Raw genomic sequence first — 13,788 nt, 5'->3', positions numbered from 1 at the left:
CGTGGGGTCTGAGGAGTGTTCCAGGAATGAGCGGCAAGTGGAGCTGGGAAGAGGGATCAGCCCAGGGTTGTGATTCAGCATTCTGCAGGGGGATGACAGGGTGCAGGCTTCTGCTCTTCTGCTAGTCCCAGGTGAAATGGTAAACACTGAGCCCCATGTCTGCTGCAGAAAGAGAATTACATAAAAATGGGGACTCATTACCTGGAGATTTTCTTAAACTGCTGCCACATTAAAAGGAAAAAAAAAAAAAAAAGACCAAAAAACCCACATCCAACAACAAAACAACAAAACCCCACCAAAAAACCCCAAACAAATAAGAATAACTTTACATGCAATCACTACAGCAATGAGCTGATACATGGCCTGATTTTTTCCATTGCTGAATAACAATCACTGCCTCCTAGAGAGAACAAAATTGAGACACTACCACCACAGCTTCAGAGATTAAGTGGTCACAAGAGGGAAATGTTCATTAGTAAGGAAAACTTGCATCAATGATTTTGAGAAAAAACATCCCTTCAGTTTCGATCTGTGAGTGATGTCCATAGCACTGTGCTCATCTGTCATCACACAAAGACAGGAGAGTCCTTTGAATTCAAGTTCGTAAAGCAGCTAAATAGCTGCTTTCTGCTGGAAATTTCAGCATCCTGGAGCTGTTTCAAAGAGGGACAAATCTGTGAGTTCAGAGCTTCTTTGTCAGGTCCTGAATCACCTTGTGCTACCTTCAGCCTTTCTCCTCTCTCTTCTCTCTCCCTCTTTGTTTTTAATATTTTGGTAAAGATAAGCAGTGACTTTAAAAAGAAAAAAAAGAAAGAAAAAAAGGAAACTGGTGATCATTGTACTTTTCCTCCAAACAGTTTTTGATTTTAACTACAATTTGAAAATATTTCAGGCTTTGAGGTTCTTTCACCTGAATATCTTTCATCTGAGGCTGGATCACTTTGGCAGCGTCTGTATTTGCCAGATCAGCCATCAGAATATATTGATCAACAGAGTTCCTTTGCACTGGTTGCTCTCCATACACATATAAATTCATGATCTTTTGTCAAAGCAGCTTATGCCATATCATCATAAGGTATGAAACCTGTTCTTGTATTCAGCAAGCAGAAAGCATAATAATAATTTCAATTCTACTCTGTTGCTTAGCGAGGGCATTGATTATGCTCAAGAGAAGTTTGAGGAACAGCTTTCTTTAGTCTCAAATTTGCGACAGTTCCCCTTTGAGTTGGCAGTACATTAATGGAAATGGAAACTTGCCTCATTCTAAATGTCAGAATAATAGAGCACCAAAAACAATTCAGTCATGTCTTTCAAACCACGCACATATGGTTCAGTACCAAATGTCACTATTCTTCCCCACTTCCTTCCCATTTGTCACTATCTCTGTTGATTACCATTGTTTGGGTTAAAACTTTCATGAAGGCTCAGTGCAGAGCTCACCTTGACAATAACAAGACATATTCATGGCACATTCTATACTTGGTATAAGTCTAATAAAGTCTTGCCAAATGCAATGAATTGGAGATGCTGGGTAGTATTGCCATTTATATACTTGAGAACAGTTAAATCTGACTCTTCCTTATTTTTGATAATATGTTTCCAACACCTTGCTCGTGTCTTTAGGACAAGTTACACCAGTAATACCAAGTGAAATGGAAGGGATTACATTTTTAATTTTCTCTTGGCAAATACACAAAATCTGTAAAATGGTTAGCAAGTACTCAGCTTTTTGGAAACATTTTTCTTTTTAATGAATGCTAAGACTTTGAATACCATAATAACATTTTCCTTAAAAGTGTACCTTCCTATGTCTACTTTCTCATAAAATAATGCCCTTTCATGTCTTGAAATGGTAAATCAGGTTGTCACAATTTTACCTGTTGTGATGCTGTTTGTATGCTGTTTGTCATCCAGACTTTCAGATGTATATATTTCCTGCCTGAAAGATTTCAATGCTGTGGCAGACATAAAGCAACACCTAAGAGAGACAAAAGGTATGGGAAAGAAAGGAAGAGGATAAACAAAGCAGAGCTATACATGCAAAATCTTAATGGATTAGTAAGTCTTCAAAATTCAAATATTCCAGAGTTGAAAAATTCCCCCAAAGATGCAGACTGTGTCCACATGATTGCATGTTATTTTCCCTTTTTCTTCCCAGGGGATGTTGGACTTGTTCAATGAGCAGAATGGGTGACATTCACTTAATGATATTTCTGTGTGAAAGTGTTGTAAGTTGTAGAAGTAAATGCCTCAGTGAAGTTGGTTTTATTTAGGGCAAAATTATATTTTTTTCTTCTGGCCTCTTTTTGAGAAAGGAACCAAATACATTCAACTGGAAAAACATATCTGGCTTCAGGAATTTCTAAATGATTGATGCTTCAGCAATCGAGAAGAATGAGAAAATGGAATAGTACAGCAGTAAATGTCATTCTTTCCCCTAAATGTTAACCACTTTTCTTTTTTCCATATGCTTTACCATGGGATGGAAGATGCCATTGGAGATTATGTCGCTAATCCTTGCGTTTTCTTATTCGTTTGTGCTTGTGTGTTGCTGCAGAATCATTCAGAAAAGACTGCTGATATGAACAGGTATAATCAAGTGTGGTAAACTTGCTTAATGCAGGCCGCAAGTTTAAGCTCAAAGTTGGTCTTTTTTTTTTTTTTTTTTTTTTGTATTAGACACTTTGCTCTAAACTTGTGCTGGGACATTTCATTCTCATTTTCACTTTCGTAGAATCATAGAATATCCTGAGTTGGAAGGGACCCACAAGGATCATCGAGTCCAACTCCTGTCCCTGCATATGGCTTTCACTCAGTCCTTCTCTTCTTGGCCCAAGGCACAGCCTGAAGACATGGCAATGAAGGCTGTATCAGCAATCTGAGAAGAAAACTCCTGAATTCTTTCACTTCCCACTCTTACTCACAAATGCAAGAGAGGATCTGACAATTTTATGGAGAGAGGATCCGACAATTTTATGCTTGCCAGGATGGTGTGGCAAACCTTTTAACTGATGAGGAGAATTACAAAACATCGTCCACTGATTTTCCAGCCATGGCGTGACGTTAGGGTGGGAGTGAGCTGAGTGTGAAAGCCTTGATCCTGCTGGAGGGAAAGAGCATCTCTGGGGACAGGGGTAGGTGGTTGGGGGTGGACACAGAGTGCACTGGGTGAGTCAGTCGCCTTCCTGCAAAGGCACGTGAATGTGGCAAGGTGGCTAGCAACTGTTCTGCGGAGGAAAGGCAGAGGAAGTAGTTCCTGATTTGTATTTTCACCAAAAGTGTGTTATGTCCACCAAGAAATACAGGGGGCCATTTGAGTGAGGTGATTTATAATTAATCAATCTAGACCCCCTTTCCTCTTCTGTCCTTCAATAAGAACTTAGCATAGCTGAGAAGTCAGGCCATTTTTTTCAAAATTAAATGTGGAAAGCAAGGCTTTAGAAATGTCTTTATCATATATTCACATTGATATAGTCACTTTGAACAGAGATTTTGTGTGTTCTAATAATGTTAGTCCATTATTCTTAACATTTATTTGTTCTATTTTAATTTGTTTCTTTGTGCCAAAAACTAACAGAAGTGTAAATAAAATTAGGAAGACAGAACTTATTTTAGTTTTCCATAGATAACCATTCTTTTGCAGCCTGAGACTCCCTTTGTACAACAAGGTCTTATACATAATTTTCAGACATCCAAAGAACCTATGTATTCCCTTAGTAATACAAAAGTCTGTAGCAGAAATAAAAATAAAGTTGAAATATGTGTTAAGTTCCTTAAAATTCACTTGGAGGTCTCTCATGTTCTGGTGAGAAGGACTGCCAGGAGCTACAGCACATATATCACAAAGCTTTAAACAAAACATCTTCCACTTCTCCAGGAAATAAATATCAGTTGTACTTTAAAAAATATTTAACAAAGATGTTTTATGGCCACTGTGTAACAGCACTTATTGCTGTGTAAATTAAAATAACTCATCAATTAATACAGTAGTAATTTTGTTACCAAATGGATAGAGGAGGTATGAAAAGCCCTAATTAAAAGCATTGTCTGCTCTGCTTTACACTAATGATTCTCTAAGAACCAATGTTATTTGTGAATTAGCTTAATCACAAAGGAATTAAAGAGAACAAAATTATTTGTATGAAAATAGCACTCTAAATGCATGGAGGATAGACAGGAAAAGCACCAAGAGTCATTTCTATATCTGATCAACTAGCTTGTCTAATCCATTTTACTGTGAATAGTTGGCCTGACATGACTTCAGATTAGTTTAATAGGGATTAAAGTGGCATGAAGTTTGTAAATCTATGAATTTGCAAGTACAAACATGTTTAGGAATTTGTTTCTCTTTAAGGCCAGGAGAAAGAGAGAAAGTTCAAAGTAAAATCTGAATACATTTGTAAACACAGATAATTATATGTGAAATTGGGAAAACAACTAAAAGCCATGCAATTTGGACAGTGAATCCTGATGACTTCACTCAGTTTTTCTGCACAAAAATGATTACTGAAGTCAAGTAAAAAAGACCCCAAGATCTGGCGCTTGGAGAATTGATGTGGAAGCCCTGAGGTAAGCCTACAAGTCCTGTTGATTACTGCCCAAATAAAGCAGACCTCTGGTGTTCAGCTTTCTGAGCTGGCATGATCGGTGCATAATGTCTTTGGAGCTAGAGCTGCCAAGAGAAAGGGATCAGAGACAGCCAAATTATGATATCACACCAATAAAACCTCATCGTAGTGACATACATAAAACACTCTGTAAATTGCTTTTTGTAACTTTTAATTTATTAAGAGCTTTTGAACTATGTTTTCATTCTGTGACATGTTTTCATTTACCTCTCATATCCTTCATTAATTTGTTTCCTGTTTGAGAAATAATACCACATTTTTGGCAGTTTGAAACTACTGAAAAAATATATCATACCCTACATGAAGTAGCTTGCCAGAGAATCAAGAGTGTGTGGTATTTTGAATTGCTAGGCTGAATTACAGTGAATTATTTCACTACTCAATTTGCTTAGTATCAAGGTGGAGGCACGATACCTGCTTGTCATGCTGCCATTTGCTCATCCCTAAGCCCAAATTCAGAACAGCTTATGCAGCTGAACTTTGGGGCTCTGGAGAATTTGGAGATGATGGACTTGTGATCTGCAGACCTGTTTGCAGGGCAGCTTGCAGTGTTAAATAAACCAGGTCAGTCACAATTATTCCCACTGGTTCTGGGAATGGTGGGGACACACCACCATCAGACCTAGCTCAAATCTTAGCATCCTGTTCCCTTCGCAGCCACTGTCCTTCTCTGCTGTAAGTTCATGAAGGTGACTCAGCCATTCTGGGAATGGGACCAAAAGCATAAATGGACAGAGCAAATGATTAAAATAACTCAGTACCACATCATGTAATGCTGACCCCTCAGGTATCCATCCATAAATCCATTCAAGCAGCATTTATGCTTCTCCTACAGCCTGTTTGGCAGATTTTTCCAACTACGCCTGTGCAAACAACTGTTCAGCCATGAGCCACAAAGTTTCTGAAGGAAGCCTGAAACTCCCTCCCAAAAGCTCCTCTTCACCCTCGCCCCTCAAAACATCCCTTGCTCAAACTGAGGCTGGCTTTATGCTGGATTAGCTAAAAGGCAACTATTTCAAAGTGTTAGGTCTGTAGCTTTGAAGAGCAAAGCAGTTAGATCTTGTTACAGGTAGAGTTTGCAACTATTGAAAATATAGAACACATATGGAACCCTACAGATATTATACTCTTTCGCTTTGTTAATACCAATCTCTTTGTGTTACCTGTGATCTAAGTCAGAAAATTTCTTTGACGACTTTCAAGAAACTGGAACAACAAAGGAATGTATTTAAAAGTAAGGGAATCAGGTATTATATAAAGCTAGCTGAAGTTTCCTTTTCTTTCCAGTCTGCTGTGTAGGACATTGGTCAAGAAGGGAGCTACAGTACCTTTGAATATGACCTCTCAAGGCCAAGGCATTCAGATGATATTAATAATTCTTGCCAGATCCTGAGTTAAGCCCCATGGGAGGGGAAGGGAGTGTTTGAATTGAGGGACACTAAATCCAAAGTGGCTTTTGGAATGGGTTGATGGGAAGGGCTTAATCACACTTGGGAAAGATTTCACACAGTTCATGTGTCAGACAGGGAGGAAAGATCTTATGAAAGCAACAGGGGCCAAAGGTTTTGTGATGAAAACTGGGGCAGAGAAGAAAAAGCTTATTTTTGTTTCCTTCTGAGATATGGCTGGATTTTGACATGAAAAAGTATCGTCTTCCTGCTCTGTAGGAAGCTCACACCATGAGATCAAAGAATAGTGAGTGTCTAGCTGCTAGCTCATATAGATTTTAAAAGCTGGATATTTGGATTTAAGAAAGTCAAACCCTGGAGCAAACAAGAAATGAATGAACACTCAACACTTGGTGCTACTTTACCTAAGAAAAAAAGCTTGAGACTGATCTCCATTCATTCAAGAGTGACCATGGAGAACTCTGGGGGTTGTGCTTTTGCCATGGTGGGATCTATACTGGGATATAGTAAACACCTGCTGAAATCCAGCTATGGCAGGAGTCACTAGAGGGTACTGTAATACACAGTATTATTTCTTGTGCATGAGTGACATTTATTCTTTTTGTCAAAACTGAGGCTTGTCATCTGATTTTTTGTGGGAGAGGCTGATGTAAATAGAAATAATTTTATTATTAAGTCTGTCTTCAACTGTCTGGCTAGACTCACTTGCCTGGGTATTAGTCTACCAGAAGAGGGTAATGCCTGCATGCTGTTCACCAATATCTTCATTGAAGGACCAATATAGGCATGGGAAACAGAACTGAAAGAAAACATGTATTTTCCCTAGTTTCACCTCTAAATACAGACTAGTTTACAGTACAGTGAAAGCTACTCCTGAAAAGCACACTTGATCTCAAGCAGATTAGAAAGATTATGATCTGTGGTGTAGATATACACTCAAGGATCAAGCTCCCTAGGAAGACCTAAGAAGATGGTCACTTCCCTAGAAATAACTTAAATAATGTTGATGCTAAGGACTATCCTATGCACTGCTATCCTGGTATCTTCCATAGTGCTGAGCAACACCGTTCAGAGTTGAGGCTGAACCTTGTGTGGATTCTCACCTCCTGGCCCAGCTATCTCCTCAGCTTCAAGTCCCATCCGGTGTTCTGGGAAAGGCTGTGAAAAAAGAGGTAACTTGCTTCCCCCCTCTCTCCTCTTATTTTAGACTTCCAGTAAGGAGGAGATTTACACACGGCTCCTGAGAGACTTTTATTGCTAGTGGTTAGTTGTACTGCACGAATATATTTTCTTTTCTGAGTGCCCTTCATGTATCTATAGACCTATATATGGGTATTTCACCACCTTTAAATCTGCCTTTTGCGAATTAATTATAATTTTGCTTTCAGAATGAATGATAAAATGTGGTTATGTTGCTGTCTAAGTGGTTAGATATTCTCTTTCAGATATGGATAACAAATTCAGGTTTGTGATTATTAACTCTGTCTGGATCATTTGAACTGTTGTCAGATCCATCTGACATGACTCAGGTGTAGCTGCTACATACATGATCCTGGTAGCCTGAATCTGGGTCTCTTATTTTCCCATTCCTTTTTTTCATATATGCTGTCTCAACATTTGTTCTCATATTGATACTCATTTCTCATATCATAGTTTGCAATTTCAGTTCCTCTTTTGGTTGGTGAATTGTTATCACAGTTATTTTTGTTTTCTGCAGATACAGTAATTTTTTACTAAGTAGTCAATGAGTATTTACTAGTCATAATATGATTGTTCTGATTATTCATTATTTGTGCTGTGTGAATGATCACTGAAGTCATAGGGTTCTCTAATCCTGATAGGACAAATAAAATAGACACAGAAGTAATCACATTTCTGACCTTTACATTATTTACTAACATTTCCACTGTGATATTTTATGCTTAATAAGATCTATTTTTTCAAAAATATTCAGATCTTTCAAAATATTTCCAAATATTCTGTCAAATCACTTATATGCTCCTGTAGCCACAGTATAGGACTCTGTATTTGTCTCATTGAGAATGACTTCTAATCACATTTATTTCTATTTTATTTGAAACACTTGAAAACATCTCAACACTTAATTCATTTCAGTGAGTTAATTACAGCGAACAACAAAGTATTTTTAAGAACAAATAACAGTGGAAACAAAACTGATGCATAGTATACCAAAATTATTGAAAGTAAATTTTCAGAACAGTTCCTAGAAATAGCTGTCCATTTTCTGAACTGTTCCAATAACTTTGTCCCAGTGGAAACAGCCATTTCACTCACAGTCCATAGTGAAGATCGAGATTTATTATGCAGAGCAGGAGTGGGAGAAGGCAGAAGCCTATTCATATGTTTAAGAAAAAAGGGACCTCAGAAGGTGTAGCTCTGCTTTGAAAAGTGATGATGTAAAACGACATGTTCCTACCCAGTTTTGCTGCCCATGTGCATTCAGAGTTATATCTGCTGGCCTTAGTGACAAAAATAGTTTTTACTGATCTTTAAACTTACTAACCCTGATGAGCAACAGGGACCAAGGGGCTGAAGCAGAGCTAGTCACACCTCTGCACACCCACAGGTGGCAACTGGGGTGCTCAGAGACCACCTGAGGTGCACACTGAAGACAGTGGAGCTGCTCAGTGATAACTGAGAAAATAATCTGTCTCTAGGACTCCTTGGTAACAGCAATCATGAGCAGGAATGAATAAACCTAGTTTGACTTCTGTGTTTTAACTTGAGTTTGCCAGGCTGAGAGTTGAAAGCAAATTTGCACTTTCTTTTCCTTTTTTAATTATTTGCTTGTAAAATGAGCCAATTTACTATGAAGCTTCTCAAACTACACTCCTATATACAGACTATATAAACCCTTCACTTCCCCTCAATGCAACTCTTTCATTTTCCTGTGGATAAGTTTGCTGTGCTTCAGGGTAAATGTGGATACTGAAAAGCATCATGGGTGAGTCAACACTTTGGGCACAACAGAGCTTTCAAATAAAAGCTTTTGAAAAGCAGAAACAGAAGTATTACTCATCTCCTTCTTTTCTTGCTGCCAAACTTGTTTCTCCTTCAAGATCACACTTTTTTTCTGCATTTGTAATCCTATTAGGAAAAGGCATAGAAGTAAACTGTCACATAAGGACAATTATATTGTGATAGAAGATATGTGCTACACTGTTTATCAATTGATCTATGGCCAAATGTAAACAATAACAAAACAGTGAGCTATGCCCACTAATTGTCTCCTTGTGGGGGGATTTCGTGATAGCCTAGAACTGTAAGACTTAAAACTCTCCAGGCTTTCAGTATAGAGAGCTCATCACTCTTGCTCAATGAAGTAGCTCACTGCTAGTTCATATGCCTCCTTCTTTGTGTAATTTAAGACAGCTGGTGGTTGCCCTAAGTTGCATGAAAGGACCACGGAGCACTTCTAAGCTTTGCTGTAGGAGCTTCTACCACTGCCAAGGTATCATCACCCTCACCCTGATTCAACAGTCATTCTTTTCTCCCATGCTCCTGGGGAATAGAGGGCACACTGTGTGAATGCTTTACACTCATACACAAAGACTGAAAAAAAATTATATATTCCACAAAACCGGGTGAGATTTGAAACTGTGAGATGCTTTGCTGCCCTTTTCCCTCAGGAGATGTGGGGGTGGGTTTGTACTTGCAACCATCCTTTCCAGTCTCAGACTCCCATATGGCTGATATTCCTGCTGGTTGTGGCATTGGCTGCAGCCTTAGCTCCAACAGGGTGCACTGACTCATCTGCTGCCAAATTGTTATGTGACACTGGCTTTCTCTTCTTGGTTGGTTCTTTTTCTTTATTGCTGAACTGTGAGTACTTTGCCTATTGTATTTGTTACCTGGAAACTTAGAGAAGATTGGCCAAAAGTTGAACAACTATAGGCTTTGTGTCTCTCCTTGTTAACAGTGTGCCTGTAGATTTTATGAACAGATTGGCCATGTATGTCTTTAGGAGACAAGCCACAAGGAAGTATGACTAACTTACGTGTCAGCTGCTTCTTCATGACTCCTCTTTGTAAGTAGATTTTTTTTCCCCAAAAAAATGAACATGATTTCTTGTAGAAGAAGCAGATACACAGGATATTCGAATGGCACAAAATACAACAATGACAATGATTTAGTCTGGAAGAGTATAGGGACTATCAGTTTTGACCATCAGATCACATTTCATGGACAGTTAAAACAGCTAATGTTATCAGTATTTTGGTGTGAAGAGACTTGGATCATCATTTGTAACGTGAAACAAAACCCCTGAGGAGTTGAGCAAACAGGCCTGTTAGAAACTAATAATCATGATAAGAACAGGAAATATTCAATCCATTTGCTGAATTTAACAGGAGAAGCATATTGCTCAGGAATACTTGTTGGGCTATATTCTGTTGTACATCTGAAATTTCTTATTCCTTCTCCAGGCCATTTAAATTCTTGAAACTGCTGCTTTCTTAACTGGATATAACTGACCTGAATATAATTGATACAGGACACAGAATTATTCTGTCAGGTTTGTATATCTAAATTTTCCTATGGTTACAGCTAAGAGTAGACTCACAGTCCGTAGAGAGAAAAAGAAGTTTTTGGGTTATAGACATCTGACCTATTTTAGGTGGCTGCTTTAGGGTGAGATGAACAGTGCCCTAGACTCTTGTGTCTATATTGCCCAGATGCCATTTGACTGAAAGGGAGACAAGAGTAACTAGCTTGTCTATAGCTATGTAGATGAGCCCCACTTAGTTTTATTCTAAATAGCATAATTAGTTGATGCTTGTCAGATGCTTTCAACCTGAAAATGCTGTGTATGGGCTTGTTCTACTCCTCTTCTGAGGATGCATGCAAAATATGTATGGATTTAACAATGATTTGTTTTGAAGGAACAATTAAGAAAAAACATTTGGGGTGTCCAATGCTCTGGAATAAGCTGAGTTACAGAAGTTTTTGAAAATTTTCTATATGCAATCTCCATATATGCATTATCAACAGCTTATTACAGTTTTTCCATACCACAAGATCTAGGCTTTCTGCCAGAGCACTATCTGCGTACGTTTAGTATGCAGCACCTGGAAGTACTTCCAAGATCACAGACCAAGTTGTGTATCCTGGTGCCACCTTCATTTTGGGGGGTCAGCTTTGGATACAGACACTTCTCCCTTCTTTAGTTCGTTGTTTATTGAGGAGGAGGGAAACCAGCCAGTGGGAAGAAGTCATGACAGTTTGGCCAGGGAAGGGGTGCAAACTAGGCAGTTTGTGCTGGGGCACATACTAAAAGGTTTAGGTACACACGATGTGGCAAATGGTATTTAAGGAACGTAGCACATCCCAGTGCAGCAGGTCAACTTTTGCTTTTTATTTACTGATCTTAAAATGTTAAGTTCAAATGACTGTGACTGAATTTAAGCTGCCTTGTGTTTTGCTGACAGTGAAATGTGGGCAGGCTTCTTCAAGAAACCATTTAAGCATCCTTTGCTGCTGTAATGCGCATATACGAAACTATCATTATGTCACTCAGGACAATAAATATAATTTAAAGGGTCACATTTTCCCTGTGTTCTCCTGAGACTGTATTTCACAGGTTCTGCTGTTGCTTTGCATTTTGTAACTGACAAAGTGGTGGGAAATGCTCAGTTATTCTCCCTTATTTGAGGCATAGTAGCAGCAACAAGCACGAGCCACTGGAATCACAGAATTGCAGAGCAGCTGTGGTTGGAAGGGACCTCTGGAGACCACCTAGTCCAACCCACCAGCTAAAGCAGGGTCACCAGAGCAGATCACACAGAATCATGTCCAGGCAGGTTTTGAATGTCTCCAGAGAAGGAGACTCCACAACTTCTCTGGGCAGCCTGTTCCAGTGCTCTGGCACCCTCAAAGTAAAGAAGTTTTTCCTCATATTCAGATGGAACTGCCTATGCTTCAGCCTGGGCCCATTGCCCCTCATCCTATCGTTGGGCACCAGAAGCAGCAGCAGGAGAAAGTGTTCCCCTGTGATCAGACTGGATGCGACTGAAGGCACCCAGGAACCTTTCTATTTACTTTAAATGGAACTGTTTTAGTGTGAGAGGCAATAAAGCACCTTATGTCTCCCTTAATCACTTGCATGTGAGGTAATTGTATTTGGGGGAAACTGTGTGCAATTGTTTTCAGGTGGCAAGGACTGTATATTATTTAGAGGAAACTCACAGAATATTTCAGGGGGAACAAAAATGATCCAGATTGAGTCTTTTCATGAGATGATGGAATCTAGACTTTGCAATTTAGATGTAGGATTCAAAATCCACACCTTATTTCCTTGGCATGACTTCATCTTCCTCCCTTTCTTTGCCGCCTTTAAGTTAATTGCCACTCTGGGGCCAGTGCCTAAAGCTCTCCACAAAGTCTCTGTTGTTGTTGTCCACTGAGGCCTGGAATGCCTACAAGATTATCACTTAAATAAGGTACCTTTTGTTCTGGTCAGTCCTGCAGCTAGGATGATGTTACACGCAAAACCACATGTTGACTTCATAAGCTGTAGGAGACTTATAGTAAAATATTGTATGCTGAAACAATTTTCCCAACTGTTCTCAAAGCAAGGCTCATTACACAAGAGCAGAAGGCATCACATTACTTTTAAATTATATGGCATCTTATCATAAAATGTTATGCACAAAATCTTTGTATACCACTATTATTAAGCCAAGTGCTACTAAAAATAATTATGTGTATAGCCTATTCATGGCAGAATATGTTAGTAACAAACCATACTGCCAGAATTCCTGATGGAGAAAGGTATTTTTTATATATACCTGTGTTGCTGTTACTCAGAGGCAGCCACTATGGAGCTTTATTATATCATTATGCAGTATTTATCTCTGTATTACTTATATATTCATATACTAGTCCTCTGCCTCATGCTTGCTTTCTTTATTTAGTACTATTTTTTTTCCTGATGGGTACTTCTAGAACTGGAAAATTAGCATTTAAAAACATCATATGCTTAACAGAGTTTATGTTTGATCTCAAGCTACAGTCCGGTCTACCAGCAAATAAGGAAGTCTGGGGGTCTTACTTAGGATCACAAGATGGAGGTATGAAAATAATGTAGCCATATTCAGCGCCTTTGTGCTCTTACCTCACCCACAACAAATTTAGGCAGTGCTCTCTGTCACACGATCATGAGCAGCCCAGAGCAGTCTAGTCAATGATATTATGTGAGATCAGATTTTTAGGCTGTCTATTGTTTCTGTAGTCACATTTCCCATCTCTTATCAGAGAGATTGGCCATGCTGGAAATTTCCTGAGCTGGAAATGCACGGTATGTTCTGAAATATCACCATCTCAGACTGAAATCTCTGGTGATTACCAGAGTTTGTGGATGCCAATGGAATCACCATGCCATTGCAAATGTTTTAAAGATAAGCATCAGATGAGTCAGCCAAGTTTTATTATTATCCAGATTCTTTTACTTTTAGAGCAAAAAATATGAATGCAAATCATCTTATTTTGTCCATCTATGTTTTTCACAGAGGGAAAATTATTTGCTCCCTTCTTTTTCCTCCCTAACACTGGGCAGCATGTGGAGATGGCACGTCATCTCAGAAGAAGGGTAAAAAATGGGATTATCCTTACCTTGAAGCAGGCTATCCGGCTAGGTTAGGAGAGAAATGATAGGTAATGTAACATCAGGTACCTGTCATCTTCCGGGGGCATTAAATCTCTTACTCAACAGGAATTCCGAAACACTATGTATA

At 38.9% G+C, this 13,788-nt stretch overlaps 1 long non-coding RNA gene across 1 annotated transcript in view; it reads right to left on the bottom strand.

The window, feature by feature from the left end:
* Positions 1 to 1,877: 1,877 nt before the first annotated feature.
* Positions 1,878 to 13,788, bottom strand: part of LOC139827927 (uncharacterized) — a 47,871-nt gene continuing 35,960 nt past the window's right edge. The window contains exon 3 of the long non-coding RNA XR_011739066.1: positions 1,878 to 1,978. This is a non-coding gene — a long non-coding RNA (uncharacterized lncRNA). The remainder of the gene's footprint in view (positions 1,979 to 13,788) is intronic.

Source organism: Patagioenas fasciata, chromosome 4 (assembly GCF_037038585.1).
Source record: "Patagioenas fasciata isolate bPatFas1 chromosome 4, bPatFas1.hap1, whole genome shotgun sequence".
NCBI lineage: Eukaryota > Metazoa > Chordata > Aves > Columbiformes > Columbidae > Patagioenas > Patagioenas fasciata.
The sequence above is the reverse complement of the archived record's forward strand: the minus strand, read 5'-3'. Positions and strand labels throughout refer to the sequence as shown.